Raw genomic sequence first — 17,508 nt, forward strand, 5'->3', positions numbered from 1 at the left:
ATTTTTTACGGATTGGTCGAAAAAGCTATGTACAGATTGATTTCTACATGGATGAGCTCTCGATTTTGGTGTTTTAATGGCCGGAATACAAACCTTGGTCGGAGTAGATGGTGACCACGAAGCTTTCGCCGTTTTGGAGAGAAAGAAGAAAACCTAGATGCGATTTCGAACAGAAGGAGAAATGAAAAATTTTCTTTCTTTGCAAAAAAATCTCAACCATTCAGGGACTGATACGTCCTAATAGAACTGGGCTTAAATTAGTTCTAATTGAAGACCAAAAAAAATGTTCTAAAGCCACTGTTCAATATATTTTTTATTTAAATGGGCCTAGAACACCCAAACTGTTCTCTCATTAAAGATGGCCTAAGAGTTGAATGACATTCTCAAAAGCTCAACATTCTCAATCTGCACCATCTTCAAAAGGTCAACATTCTCGATCCGTAAATCTCGCAAGCTACGAATATAGGAATTTGGCTAATGGGCCGGCCAGTTGTGGCCCAATGGTTGACAAAAAAAAAAAATCTCGCAAGCTATGAAGAGACCACAAAATACATTTTAGCTCTGCCACTATCATGTTAACAATTAATAGTATCATCCAAATGGTTCCAAACAATCTAGGAGTCACCACATAATGAAGTTGGATTAACCCAAAATGTGTGAATATTACATTTGAGTATTCCTCATGTTTCACCCATCTTTTGTTAATCATTGAAACTCTAGAATTTTGGTTGTTCACCTGAATTCTGCAATACAAACTCTATTTACTAACTACTAATTACATAATTAATTAAGTATATTTATTTTAGAGAAATGGTAAATAAATGATAAATAAAGATTGACCTATCTATGCATTATGTGTGAACAAATGCCAACTATTCATAGACTACCACTTACACTAAATTTTTAAAAAAGTCAAATGAAAATTAACAAGAATTTGTAGAAAATGGATGAAGAATACATGAGGATATTTTTAATGTAAAGAATGTGTCATGTTGTTGCTGTTTTGGATAGATAAAACTTGATCTACGAGGTTTAGAACACACATTCTAAAATTTAAAACGTGTATTTTATACATTGTACTTGTGCTACAAAATTTAGATTATATATTCTACATATCTTTCATGCTCTACAAAATTTAGGAGTCATTTTTGTTCAATGATATTTAGAATTCTATGTTTTTTAGAAATTTATAATACATATTCTATAATTTGCTCTTTGTTCTTAACAAAAATTAGAATATATTTTCTAACATATACTTATGTTCTAATAGTATTAAAAACTAATACTTATGCTCACAGCCAATCTCACAAAATTTGACCTCTTTTGCCCTTAATGAAAATTACCCCTGAAAAATTTTCGGACAAGCTTTTGATCTCTATTTAGGTTGCTGAAACGCACCACATTCATCCTCAGACTTAAGATTACTAATTTGCCATTAATGAGAATCCAATCTGGACGTTTTTACCCTTCAAATTAATTTAGAAAATTATAAAAAGTTTAAATAATTAAATATCTAATCTATATAATCGTCAAAACGTGATTTAATAAATTTTAAAACGCTAAAACCTAAAATAATGGGCTTTAAAAAAAAAACCCAACCAAAATATACTGACCTATTCGAAACCCTAAAATTATAGGTTGTAAACATATATATATAATAGGTATAACCCTAATCATTCTCTATAATCCGAAATCTTTAAAATAAAGAAAACCCTAATTTTCTCTCATGTTCTTCAAATTATATATGTATTATAGTTTTGATGATCCCTTATATAGTTCTTCGTATTCGTGTTCGTGTTTTAATGATTCATGTCCTCTTTCTGTAGTATTTGTTTGGAACGCAGGTTCGAGCATTACCAAAACTTTGAGTATGGTTTCATTATTACTTCTTATATTATATTGTATAGGTTTCTTGATTTATTAACTGTTTTGTAAAAACGATTATACTAATTCTTATGTTTCAGGTGAGTTGGTACATGGTCGTGATCTTAGTTCTATGTTCTCGGACAATAAATCTAGGTCTTTTATTTATTAATACTTTAAACTTTAATCTTTATAGTTTGATGATGCTAAATAGAAAGACTTATTTCTATAGTTGCAGGAAAGCTTCTGAAGATGATCATAGTGATGAGAGATGTTTGGTAATTTAAAATTTAATAGTAAATTACTCTATCATCGTTATAAAAATTAATTTATAAGTATGTGGTTCTAACAAATAAATATAAAAAATGAATAGGTGGAGGTGGCGAGGGCTATCGAAATTTTTAATTTGAATTCTGCATCTTCAAATATATTGCTAAAAGGTATGTTGCTAAACTTAAAATTCCTTATATTAATATATTTCTAATGATCAAATTAAATTTAAACATTGTTTAGATGAATCTACCAATGATCGTATGGTGAAAAACAGGTATTTTTATTTTAAAAGGAAAATTAATTTTATATATAAATATATTTGATTCAGAAAATCATATTAACATTTGCATTTACTGATTATTATTGCAGAAAGACGGTGAATGGTGTCAATAATATCCCAAAAGTTATGGTATATTTTTTTAAATAAATTAATAGTTATTGTTTTAAATTAATAACTCTTATTTTCACGGATATAACAACATTTAGTGTGATTAATCAACAGATTAGAGTTTCAGAGTCAGCAGCACAACGTCTTTCGGCTATTGTTCGGTAGTAATTCTATGTTAAAAAGCGTTTTTAACACTAATTATTTGTTTGGATCATCCTCAAACGTTTGGTATTATTATACAAATCAAAAGTGTTTTGAAGTCATCTTGATACGAAAATTTAATGAAACAAATTATTACCATTTGTCTGTAAATTCTGATCTTAATCCTATTTTAATGAATATTTGCAGAGAAGCTATTGATCGCAAAAAAACAGAGTCGTTTCCGTTCCTTCTAAACTACACGGTAATTATCTTCAAATAATCTCAATCAAATTCCATTATATATAATTTATAACATTGTTATTATTTTTAAAAATAGGCAGCGTATGGAAGAAGATATGATTGGTGTCGTTGCAAAAAATCAGGCGTGAAGAAAGGAGGAAGACGATTTTTCGAGAATAGTAGGATGAATGTTATGCGATCTTATAATCGTATTTTTATTGATATTGTTTTAGATGGTTGAATATTTTATGAGATAGAAATAGTCCAATGATAATTTATTTTAATAATATAAGATTATACTTTAATAATGACAATCAAATGACTGAATACCAGGGTGCTTGATTATTATATAAGAACAAAATAAAATAATAAAATGTTATATTCATAACTATTATTAACATAAAAAAATGTTTAAAATTATGTCTAATATTTTGAATAATTTTATTAATTAATGAAAACAATCTGCATATGGAAGAATAATCCTTGGTGTCGTAGCTCATATTCAGACGTAAGGATAATATAAGCATGATATTTAGAGAATAGTATTATGAATATTATGATATCTAAACGATCGGTTACAAAGGTTCTTGATTATTATCTCAATTTTGAAAAAATAGAGAAAAGACATAATGATGCTAATATTCTTAAAAATGTGATAATTATTATGTTCAAAACTTTGTAGATCATTGTTAGAAAAATCTAAAATTGTTATTTTATACCTTATGTAAAGTAGGGTTGAAAATCTTAAGAGATATTCTATATTTAAAACAGTTTAGAATATAGTGTAAGATCATGATTTATTTTTTTTTAACAAAAAAAATTACGCATTTAAAGCCGTAATGATAATCATTAAGAAGATTACTATTTAACTCAAAAATAGAAGGAAATATAAAGATATATCAATGTCTGGAGATCTTTACAGAATAGTAAAATGATTTGGTAAACAGGAATTTAAAAATATCACTTCCGAAAAAAAATGTAAATTGTGAATATATAAAATTGTATATATATACGTCTATTCGACACTTTTGATTTTTTAAACCTAAATTAGAGAAGAAAACCACAGAACACACGAAAAAAGCAAGAAATTATGGTTATGTATAGCCTTTTTGATGATGTTTCGCGTTTGAACTCTTCAAAATATGAATGGAAAATTCGTGTGAAGGTCTTATGTCTGTGGGAAGATAAAAGTCCAAGTTTGGAGATGGTTTTAACTGATATTAAGGTATTTACTTTAATTTAATTATAAGCTCATTATATATTTCAAACAATAAGTTTATATGCAATTATACCTGAAAGTTACAAATCAGAAGGTTTTTAAAATATTTTAAAGACATGTAACAAAATCGTATTATCCGATAATTAATAATACTATGTTTTATTAGGGTGTAAAGGTCCATACTCCTTTCGTGGAGATGTTTATGATCGTTTTGTCTTAAAGTTTAAAGTTGGTGATTGGCTTGATTTCGAAGACTTTAAGGTTGTTGAACAGAATGGTTCATGTTTAGCTACTACACATCGTTACAAAATTGTTATTTTGTACAATACCAAGATAAGAGAGAATTCAATTGTTGGAGGGGAAGAATTCTATGATTTCGTCGATTTCAAACTCATCCATGATGGTACCCAATGTGAAGATTACTTAATCGGTAAGGGAATAATTCAGTTTTTTAAAAAAGAAATTTCAAATACTATTTGAGATTCATTATATTTTGAACTAATGTAAATTTTATACAGACATTATTGGTGAGGTTGTAAATGTTGGCGAATTCAGATGTAATTTCAGAGAATTACAACAAAAAGAGGAAATCAAAGGGGTGGAAAATAATGGAAAACATGAGGATGTCACACAATTTGATAATATCCGTATGTTATTTAAGTACTTTACTCGATATGGTTCAGATCAAAAGAAAAACATTACTTTTCATGATCGATATGAAACAGATTGCACGATCTTTGAAGACTCTGATGATGACATTGATGTTGGAGATCAGGACGATGATGATTATAAAGAAGATGAAGAAGAGGATGATATTGAGGAAGAAACTGATGATGATAGCGAATACCAAACAGATAACAGTGGTAACAATGATCAAGATGACCAAGATTATGTCCAAGATTTTGAAGAAGATGAAAAAGATGATGAGCTGGAAAGTACTGAAGATAATCTTAAAATTAAAAAAAAAAAAGGAGAGGATATCTCAATTAATCACAAAATCTCATTTGATCTTCGTGATTTCAGGTAAATTTTAAAACTCATATATATTTTATATTATACATAATCATACTTTTAATCCATTATTTTAAATCACACAAATTTTAATTCTTTAATTTTAGTGGAACCCTACTAAGGTGTGAATTATTCGAAAAAACGGCTGCGGAATTCTATGATGCTTTAAAATCATTCCAGGGTGAACGTTTAATTTGTGTTATTCGTTGGGGTGTTATTGAAGATTTCCAAGGTATATTTCCAAGGTATAATTTGTGTTATTGCATATTTATGATGATCGTGTATTTAAAGGAATAAATTATGTTATAACTTTGCAGGAAAAAGAAGTATATCTTCTACAGTTTGTACGCGAATAACACTCAATCCTTGCAATTCTGAGGTTGCGAAAATGATGGAATTGTAAGAATAACATCTTAGTTCATGCTATAAAATAGATGAAAACAAAATTCGTTTATAAACTTTTTCACGTTCTACTTAATTGAATTATAGGAGATCGAGGAAGAGGACTCGCGGATAGAAGACTGGCTTCCATGAATTTTTATGGCGTTCTAGGGATTTTATGGGATTTTAATTATTTTATATTTAGTTAGTAGTTGGATTTTAAAAAATTCTTGCTTTGATTTAAAATGAAATATATTAATTATTTATTTACGTATAATGAGCTAAACAAATTAGTTACATATAACGAATTATGTTTTTAAAAACCAGTAGTTTTCTTTAAACATAACTTTAAAAATTAGCTACATATAAATTATTTAAAAAGAAATATGAAGTGGAAGACTTTTAGTTTTCCAATGAAGTTTCAACAAAAGTCTTAGTAATAAAAAAAACGATAGTCCAATGCATCATAATTAAAGATGTCAGCATGCAAGTTGAAAATAAAAAAGGGAAGGCATGCAGTCTGGAATTTAGAGATTCAACCGTCCAGTTTATTTTTTTTTTTTAAATAAAGTATTCTGAAAATACGAAAACATTGATTAATTCATATCGAACAGATACTCATGCAGCTTTCCCTGTTTTGAGCACGGGTTTTAATACAATCTACACAAATATTTAACTGTAATTATAAAAATCCTTATCTTCCTTTGTCTATGAATATTTGAAGTACAACGAATTGAAAGTTCTCTCTGATACTTATTCTAGCTTCTAAATACACGCAAAAAAAAAGTCCAATCGGGATGGTGCTGTACTTGAAAGATCTGAATCCTACTTTACGTAACCCGAAAGTTACTGTGAAAATACTTCGAGAATGGCCACCGCATTTTATACAAGGACAGCCTTTTTATCAAAGTTTGATTTAGGTCGATGAAAGGGTAAATTTTCTTCCTCATCCCATTTAGCAGTTTTAGCAAATATCAATCGAGTTATACAACAACAAAAAAAACAATGGAATGCTAAATTATGTTTATATTTTAGGGAACTAGGATTGATGCCAAGATAGATGCGGAACTTTATGTAGATTGTTACTATGGAAAGCTCAGTGAAGGAAACTGGTACGAGATTTCTGGATTTAAGGTGATTGAAGGTCAACAATCATCCCGAAATTCAAACCATCCGTTTGAGATCCTGATCCAGGAAAAAACAAAAATGGTTCCAATAAATCTACGAAGTACTGACAATTTTATTCTTATGTATGATGCACCAAGAATGCAAAATGCGACGCCTGACGAGAAGAATTGTTGTGTAGGTAAGTTTTTATACTCAATTCATGTTCATACATCCATCTTAATTTTACTATATTTAATAACATTAAAATTATTTTTTATATTAGATGTCTTAGGAATGGTGGTACATGTAAACAATTCGCAGATGATTGATTTCCTCGATCATCAAAATGGCTACATTTCAGAGAATGAAGTTGTGACCTTCACTATCCTTGAACACAAGTAAGATATTTTTAAAAACTTTCTATAACATTGTAAATACATAGAAATTTTATTTTAAACAGTTCTTTATTAAATTATATACAATCATTTTGTTTTTCTGAAAGTGGCCAAGAGATTGAATGTGTTGCTGTTGGTTCGGTTTGTACTGCATTTCTTGAGAAACGGAAACAAATTATGTCTTCGCCTACCTATACTACTAATCAACCAATAATGTGTACTCTTCTATTTTGGAGGATCTCTGTTTACGAAGGTACTGTTCAATATTAGACTCATATACCATCCAAAATATCATTTTACTTAAATTCTACTTTGCTAGGTATGCAATGTTTGATGTCTCAGTTGCGATGCTCAAAGGTCATTCTTGAAGATGAAGTGGATGGAATTAATATTGGCGATATGCTGTAAGTTCATTAATTTAATAAATTGAAAAAAGGTATAAACAAAATTATGTGGGAAGTTTAATCCTGAATTGTTTTATTTTTTCAGACGCTGGCTAAACGTTGATTCCAGTGATGAAGATGATGAAGATGAAGATGATGAATAATTTCGTCATACGAGCATCAATCTATAGTTTGATGAAACTTTGGGCATGAATAATTATTTAATTTATTTTTGTTGAAGATGAAGATGATGAAGATGAAGATGATGAATAATCGGAATTTTTGTTTAACTTTTATTAGGTATTTTCTAAAATAACAATTATCTTCACAAGTAGACTCACGTGAATTTAATTAATTTAAAATCTAATAAAATTTAACAGAGAGGATCAAATGTTTTTCTTGGTTAAATTATATGGGCCTGGCCTTAATAGATGCCAATTAGAAAACCATCGCGACTCTTAGAACTAATATTTAAGCATTCTAAGTCTTTATATTATTATTATTATCGTGACTTTTTGTTTTCCCCTGTCAAGAAAGAAAGAGTAAAATAAAAGCTTATTATCATCCATAACCTTGTGGTAAGATCCCAAACGATATTCATTAAATTTTTTCGTACCATCAGTTCTTTGTTTGAAAGTTTAAAGATCTTTATATTTTTTTTTTCAAAATCATAGATGGAAGGTGAAAGTTCTAGGAAACGGAAAGAGCCTATGTCAGATTTCGGGTGGGAAGATGGAGCAATCGACATAGTTAAACAAGCGTTCCGCAAATCGAGAGACGTGGTTCTAAAGGAAACGATGAAACATTTCACTGCGATTATTGATATGTTGAAAGAGTACATCAACAAAAAAGAATCTGTCGGCTTAAACTGTCAGCTTGAAACAATCGATGCTCAGATCTTGCTAATAGACGATATCTTGGAGGGGCGAATCGACTTGATTGAAGAGCGAAACAGACTAGAAGATGTTAGGGTTGTTATTGAGAAAGATGAAAAAGAATGTGTTGTTCCTAAAATTGATTGGGATAAACTTCGTGTTCCCTTTATAAATCATTAACAATGTTAAGAATTTTATCTTAATCGTTTGCTGTTCTTGAATTTTAAATTATTATTATCTGACATAAAATATAAACGATGCTTTATTTTATTATTCTAAAACCCGAAAGTTCGTTAAATCGATAATATAAACTAGAGATATTGACCTAATTACGAAATCTAAAATTAGTTTAAAGTTATTCTGATAAATCGTAAAGAAAACATATCTTAGTCTTGGACTTTAAAGTTATTCTCATAAATCGTAAAAAAAAATGGTATGCAATGTTTGATATATATATAGTTCCTATATTCGTTGAGTGATATACTTTTACAAATATTTAAAACTTTTTAAAATCGTAAGTTTCTTAAAAGATTATGTAAATAATTTAAGTTTATGTAAATAAACAAATATTTGGTGATTACTGAGAATGAATATATACCATCGAATTTATCTAATGGTAAGTAATATTGAGATTTGATAATATCATAAATATACATTTTCCAAAAAAAAAAAAATAATGTATATATATATATATTTTTTTCCGATTACAAGTTGAAAAAATCAAGATCGTAGGTTTAGTTTTACCATAAATTTTTATTCTCTTTTATAAACATGGCATGCCTGCTGTTCGATCCCATTAAAAAAAGAACGGAAAGAGAGACTATTTTTACGATGTGGAAGACCTAAACCCTTTTATTCTTTTGTATCATTTAATGATATCAAAAGAGGGAAATTAGACCCTGATCATTGTGTAGGTGAGATTAAAATAATTATATAATTTTTTAAAAGAAATACCTGAAAAATAATTTCTAATGCAATTCTTATGAACAGACATTATTGGAAGAGTGTACACTGTTGGAAATCGTTTTGATGAAGGTCCTCCATATAAAGAATGGGATGAGTTGTACGTCGTTCTGGAAAATATTGAGTAAGTCATTCTATTAACGAAATATGATTTAACAATATGTTCGTGTTCGTTAATGACTCTAATTCTACATAACGTATAATTGTAGGTTTGAACGATTATCATGTCGTTTACCAAAAGACTACGCGAATGTCTTTTTCAATGACTGGATACATTGTGATTTTGATATAATATGTGTGTTACGTTTTGCCAAACTTGAGACTATCAAAAGTTTGAATTATTTATACACGCTGGAAATATTATTGTTTATAATTGAAAAAATATAAATTAATTATTTATTGTTAATGTAGATACATGGATGGCAACAACGGTACACAATTGTACAATGGTCATGATCAATCCTGGATGTTCTCAAGTCACGCAGATGTTTGAGGATTTTGCCTTAATGGAAAACTGATATTGATAATAATTAAAGTGTAATTTGATATATCATAAAATATCTATTGTATATGATCTCGGCCTTTAAATTGATTTTTAAATTTATGAAATAACCGATTTGGTGATTATCATATAAAAAACTTATTTTGAAGAAATTCTCAGCGAGTTTTGTATAAATAATATTAACAGATTATTTGACTTAAAGATTGAATGAGTTTAATTAAATAATTTGAAACTGAGCATTATAATTATAGTATGATCAAATCAAAGAATTCTATTGTATTAGATATATATATATATATAGATATCTAATTATGTTATTTACAGATAACTAATTATGTTAATTACAAAAAAATATGTAGATACTATAAAATATAGCTGTGAAAATAATAATATTTTGTTAATAAGCTTTGCAGTCAGTATAAATTAATGAATAATTTAATTTTTATCATGCGGAAATTTTGGTGGTTATAACATAATTTGGAATGTAGATATCTGAAAAATATTGAATACTTATACAAAATAGAAATTTTATAAAAATGACGGGAAACATGACAATAATGATTTACTAATTTATGATTGTTTTACAAATACCATTAAAGTTTTCACGATGATAAATATAAAGAATATTTGATAATATCTTTAGATGTAAATATTCGAAAACAGATTTATGTATTATGTATATATAAATACGTTTGACAGACAGAACTCTCTAAGAATTCTTTGAAAAAAAAGATTATTATGGCTAACCTCCTATCCAACGCTATTAAAAAAAAGTTCGGGAAGAGAGACTATTTTTTCGATGTGGATGACCTAAACCCCTTCGTTCATGAGTGGAAAATTAACGTAAAAATTCTGAGGAAATTTGAGTGTCGTCATCCTCTTTTCAAGTCAACAGACTTAATCGTAGTAGATGAGAAGGTATATTTATATTATATAATGTTTTATAAATTTAAATTTAGTTTTATTTACTTATGTATAACGTTTACGTAGGGTACAAAAATCCATGTATTGATGGGTTCTCCTTATCGTGACATCTTTCTTAACGATTTGGAAGAAGGTGAATGGATTATGTTATCAAGTTTCTCATTAAGCAATGTTGATGGCGGTTTTAGGCCAACTGACCATCGTTTCAGAATACATTGGAGAGATGGGACATGGTTTAAGAAAATACTTCCTTTGTCTTCAGATCAATTTTACTCTTTCGTATCATTCAGTGATATTAAAAGTGGATATTTTGATTCTGAAAATTGTGTAGGTAAGGGTACCAATTTATTTTTATATTATATGTTAAGTTTAAAGTGCTTGATTAGTTAAATTATTGTATAAATTTTCATAGATCTTATCGGAAGAGTCTTTAGTGTTGGAAATACCATGGAACAAGGTCCACCATACAAAGAATGGAATGAGTTATTCGTTGTTCTTGAAAATATTGAGTAAGTTGCTCTAAATTATTGAGCTTTCTAATTTAAATTTCAATGATTTGAGAAGTTCTCAGTGATGATAAATTGTAGGGGTGAACATTTCTCATGTCGTTTACCAAAAGACTACGCGAACAGCTTCTATGACCATTGGATACATCGTGACAATGATATTATCATATGTGTATTACGTTTTGCCAAGCTCGAAAGTAATAAAGGTTCGGACCATTTCTTGCTGATAAATCTATAATTGCTTTTTTAATAAAAAGTTAACTAATTATCAAATTTTATTAATGTAGATACATGGATGGCTACCACAGTGCACAATTGTACCAGTGTCATGATCAATCCTCCATGTCCTCAAGTCACACAGATGTTGGATGCCTTTGCTGATATGGAAATTTGAAATTGATTTTTTAAAGTGCATGACTTTTATACTTCATATTTATAAGATAAAAATAATACTTTAATCCTCTATGATAATGTGATTGGATTTTAATTTGATTTATAATATTATTCAATTATTAATTAATTCATAAAACGAAAACTATATTATATTAATTACCTTTTGTATTCAAAATAGATATCCCCACTGATTTTTACATATTCATGAACCTTTCAATTATGTAGTTAAAAGGTGTGGATGGTAACACCCCTTCGAGTCGATACTTTTTATGCAACCATTAACACCTTATAAATTCTTATAGTCGAGTTTAAAAACTTAAACCAAACTACTGTCTTTTCAACTTCTTCATTTCACTCTCTTACTAAACTTCTCTCTAACTAAAATACTTTTTTTTAAAGATAAAAAAAAAATGGCGAGATTTGTGATGCTCGACAAATTGTGTCCTTGGACAATGGGATGGAAGATTCGTGTCAAGGTTTTCCATTCATGGAGAGTGAGAGATCGTTCGAATGATGTATCGACAGAACTAATCTTGGTAGACGAAGAGGTATGTTATACAGAATTATTTCATTGTTACTTCATATGTATTCGTCTGTCTAAATACTTTGGTAAATCATTCTCTGAATTAGGGTACATTTGGACATGCTACTATCCCGGCATCACTCAATGGTGTTCCAGAATTTAAATTGTCGGAGGATCAAACTTATGTTATAGAGAAGTTCGAAGTCAAGAATGACAGAGAACAGATCCAGAAAACTAAAAACGGTTATCGGATCTTCTTCACAGACAAAACTATAATCAGTTTTGCAAGAGATCTTATCATTTCCAAATCTTTTAATAATCTAGATTTTAAACGTGTTTATGATAATGCGTTTCATGGAAGATGGCCTTACGGTAAATCGGACTTTATAATGGATTGTTTTATAAAAGATTAATTTGTTATTTTTAACACATATTATTCGTTTTTATGGCAGTTAATCTGATTGGATGCATCACCAATATGGGTGAAATCAAGAGTTTCAAAAAAGAAGATGGTGTCTATCGTTGGAGCTTGATGGATCGCTACATAAAATTCACTATCGAGTCGATTGAGTAAGTTTATATATGAATAATAATATTTTAAAAAACTGTTTTAAGTGCTTGATAAAATACGTAGATTGACATTATTATATCAACAAACCTTTTTCCAAAGGGGATATGTACTTGACTGTTTCGCAACAGGAGTCTATGCCAATCATATGTTCAAAACTTTCAAACTGCGTAACAGAAAGAGGGTCTGTCTGTTCAAAATGTGGAAAGCAGTAAGATTCGGAGGTGATTACGTTTGTTTATAGATAATTAGTTTAGTAATTCAGTACAGTTTATTATGATAATGAATAATTTGTTTATTTAACATCGGTAATGCTAGATGATAATGTTCTCCTAACCAACGGCGATGGATGCTCGGAGATTGTCGAGGACCCGAAGAGTGCAGAATTTGCAGACTACATGTTCATGTAAGTCAGAGATTTACTTTGGATGGTCTTTCGATTATATATTTTAGAAATATGTGGATGTATCTGACTAACTTTAAATATTTAGGTACAATTACGTTGATCATGGTGAGTCAAGAATCAAAGTTTGGATGATACCGACTATAGATTCGATTTAGACCTAAGGTAACAGTAAAAATTTACTTTATTTGATTAATGATTAGTTGATATGAAAAAATACTGATTAGAATTTATCCTTCTGCAAAATACAGAGATTCACTTGACTCCTATATTCATCTTGCTGTTGAGGACTCCTTTGAGAAGCATCGAAGACCTTATTGATAACTATGCTCAAAACCGTTCTTTGAAGTTCTGTATTTTTTGAAAATTATTGAAAAACACTTTTGTAAGTTTATATTTGATGATTTTTTTGGGATTTAATAAAATAATTAAAATATTATTTTTCTGTATTATTATTAAATTTAGTTAGTTGCAAATTTTAACATATAGAGATTTGTTTAAATAAAAATATTAAAAACCATTATTATAATTTACAAAATAACATTTATTTTAATAACGATATATGGTAATTTACAACTGCTTGATGAATTTCACTAAATCTGAAAGAGTAAAAAAATGTTAAATATACTTTTTTAATAATGATAATAAATATATCGAGAATATTCATAAATGATATGTTTACATTCCTCATCATTATCGTTTTAACAAAATAAAGTAAGAAAATATTCTTAAAAATAAAAAAATCAAGTCGGTTGTATAACATCTCTATAAATATTGTTCCGCTTATGTGTTTATGAGTTGTATGCTCAATTCAATATGACTTCTAAAAAGATGAACGTTCGACCTTTTGTTCAGTTAGACAATCTCAACCCTGCTTTAGACCATCAAAAGATAAGAGTCCGTATCATAAGACTTTGGAAATCATTCAAGTCCCTTCAGATGGTCTTCGTTGATAGTGATGTAAGTTCTAATTTTAAATTGAAGCGTCATGTTTATTTGAATTATCTATGAAAATTTAGTGAAACTGGATATTAGTTTTATAACTTTAAATCGTTATATATAGGTACAAAAATACATGCATCTATTGAAGATGGTTTGGTCAGCAGGTTTCAAAATCAACTCGCTGTCGTCGAGTCTAAAATAGTCGATACGTTCAGCTTAGTGGATTATGATAGTAATTTTAAGACAAGTTCTTTGGGATTTAAAATCGTCTTTTATAGAACCACTGTTGTGAAACCATGTGATGAATTCCCAGTTCGTGTTCGAGAAAAATATTTTCAGGCGTTTACTACTATCTTATCTGGAGAATTAGATAAGAATATATTGTTTGGTGAGTTGTTAATTAACTTTGATTTTAAAAGTTATATTTACATGAAAAAAACAAAATATTAATTCATGTTTTTTTTTCGTAGATGTAATCGGCCAAATCGTCAGTGTTGGAAATCTTGATAGCGTCAAAACGAAAGGGAAGGATAATGTCAAATTGAGCTTCGATTTGCAAGATTTAACGTAAGTAACTTTAGTAAATATTTTGAAAATTAATTTAATCTAAAATAAATAACTAAATTTTATTATTTTTCATGCATTCGTAATATAGTGGAACCCGGTTAAATTGCACGGTGTGGGGGGATCTTGCAAAGGACTTTGATACACGAATAAAAGAACATCAAGATATTGTTGTCGTTTGTGTAATACGATTTGCATGCCTGAAGGAATGGAAAGGTAATATCTTACTTTCAGAAAAAACAAAACTTAAAGCTTATAATTGTCAAATCTAACGTTGCCAATTAAATCCATGTTACAGGAAATTATAGTATTTCCAATGCGTTCAACTCTACCGATATTCTCATAAATCCAGTTATGTCTGAAGTAGACGCGTTTCGAAATAAGTAAGTATACATATATGTATATATATGAATATATATATCCTTTCTATATTATTCTGCACGACATGCTTAAATCATACACATATTCTTATTATTATCATAACTATATAGGTTGCCTACTGATGCTGTTGATTTAGTACAACTTGATGATGACCCAAGCCCTCAGAAACCCAAGGTGACATTATATGAGGAGTTTTTCATTGTGAACGAAAAGAGTACTATGGACCAAATCGTTTATGCACTTGAGGTAATGATTCAAACGTAAAATTGATATCGTGATCTTATTTTTTTCTGAATTATAATTGGGATAATAAATGTTTGATTAATTCTTTACAGGCGCGAACATGTGTGACAATCGCGACAATTCATTCTGTTGAAGTGTTGCCCAAATGGTATTATATTGCCTGTAAAGTTTGCAATAAGAAGGTGCAGCCATATCCACCAGAATCTCAAGCTGGAAAGGATTTACTATATAGTTGTGGAGTTTGTGATTCTGATGTTATGGAAGTTGATTACAAGTAAGTACCAAATTGTCTCTTAAATTTTTAAAAGAATTGTGGATTATAACTATACGCACATTTAAGTCGTACCAAACTGTCTATAAGGTATAAACTCATACTTCATGTTGGGTACGGAAATTCACAAAAGATTAAGCTGCTCTTCTTTGACGGTCTTGCCCAACTATTTATTGGAAAAAAAGCAGAAGAACTAGCTTTGGAAAAACCTAAAGTAAGTATAGTATCATTTGAATTCTTTTTGGTTTAAAGTTATAAAAACAAGTATTAAATCAAGATTTGACATTTGTTCAGGACGATACTGCACCTATTCCTGGAAGTCTCTCTGCCTTGGTTGGGAGGACTATGCTGTTTAAAATTTCGATTACAATCGAGAATTTAAAAAGCGACAAGTCTGCTTATGTTGTCGAAAAGTTTTGGGAAAAGGAAGACATGGTTGTGCAATTTGGAAAGGTACTAAAGTAAACAAAAAAAAAAAACATATATCCATAATATCATTATGAATTCTATACCTTTAAAATCTCAATGTATGTAATTTCAATGTAGGAACTATATGGAAGGAATGAACTTTCGAATAATTCTTTGGATCTCGACGACCATAAGTTGCAAATTGCACCAGCTGAAATGAATTTGACTTCATCTAAGAGAGATTATACAGACAGCAATATTGGATCGACCGGGGGTCATAGCATGATGACAAGGAAAAAAATCAAATCTGAACCCCAAGATTGAAAAAGTTGCGTCATTTCAAAACATGATATTGGTTAATTTTTAATTTCATCTTTTTGTTTTATTTTTTTGAATTGAAATTTTTAATTATTTTGAACAATTAAGAACGCTTTTAAGCTTCTTAGCGTATTTGTATTGGTCAAACTTTAATTCTATCAATTACTATAATTATGTTACAAAACGAAAATTAAAAATATATACAATATAATTTAATAAATATCATACTATAAAATCATTTGGGAAATTTTAATAGTTAGAATATCTCTAAACCCCAACCTAAATCTTTTTAAACATATTTCAAAATTCCATAAATAATGATAATATGTTAAAAATAAAAGGCCAAATTTAATGGTCTGAATATTCAATACGATAATTTAAGAAAATGACCATTAACGATTATGTTAACAAAATATTTTACATTAAAAACTTAATGGTAATCCTAAATATTTTGCTTTTTCAATACGAAATTTTAGGAAATATAATATTATCAAATGTGTAAACTTATTTTATACATTTTATATGTATATATATAAGTCTTATTAATTTACCATGTCAACTAGAAAAAAAAAAAACTGAACCAATTCTTAAGTTCTTGCTGTTTGACGTATAAGGTAAAACAAAAATGAAGCTTTTCATTATTTTGTATTATTGAAATTACATTCACATGTTTCAAATGTATACGTGCAGAATCATAATGAAACGTTTATCTGGAGTTCGTCGAACCACCAAGAAAAGATCAGGACCTGATGAAGGTGCGCTCCGTTCGCAAATTCAACAAGAACAATTTGTTTTGTTTTTTGAGGATCGCATTGCGGAACCAGTTCAAAAAAAAGTCAGGAAAACCAGAAAAGAATCAATTTCTTCTGAACATAACTCATTGGCGCATCTTGACGTTCAAAATACCGTCGTTGACGGTGAAAATAGTATTTTGAAATCAGCGAACAAGAAATCTCAATTTCAATCCTGGATTGAATACAATGTCATGCCTAACAATGAGCCAATCTACACATATGATAAGGATGTTTCCGGATATTTCTGGTGTGTGAAAAACAAGAAATATGTACGCAAAGATATATCATGAAAAAGGATAGACCTTAGAATGTCGTTTTTGAATTTTAGTTTCATATTTTGATATTCAATAATAATAACTATTTTTATTTCTGAATATCATCACGATGTTATTATAATTCGTTATGTTTTTTAAAGGGATTTTATCACTTTTTAATGTTTATCAAATGTTAGTTTTATAACATAATGAAATTATCTTCCTAATTAATAATAATTATGATATGACAATTCAGCGGAAAGTTCGTTAATAGT

This window comes from Camelina sativa, chromosome 5 (assembly GCF_030686135.1).
Source record: "Camelina sativa cultivar CO46 ecotype springtype chromosome 5, ASM3068613v1".
NCBI lineage: Eukaryota > Viridiplantae > Streptophyta > Magnoliopsida > Brassicales > Brassicaceae > Camelina > Camelina sativa.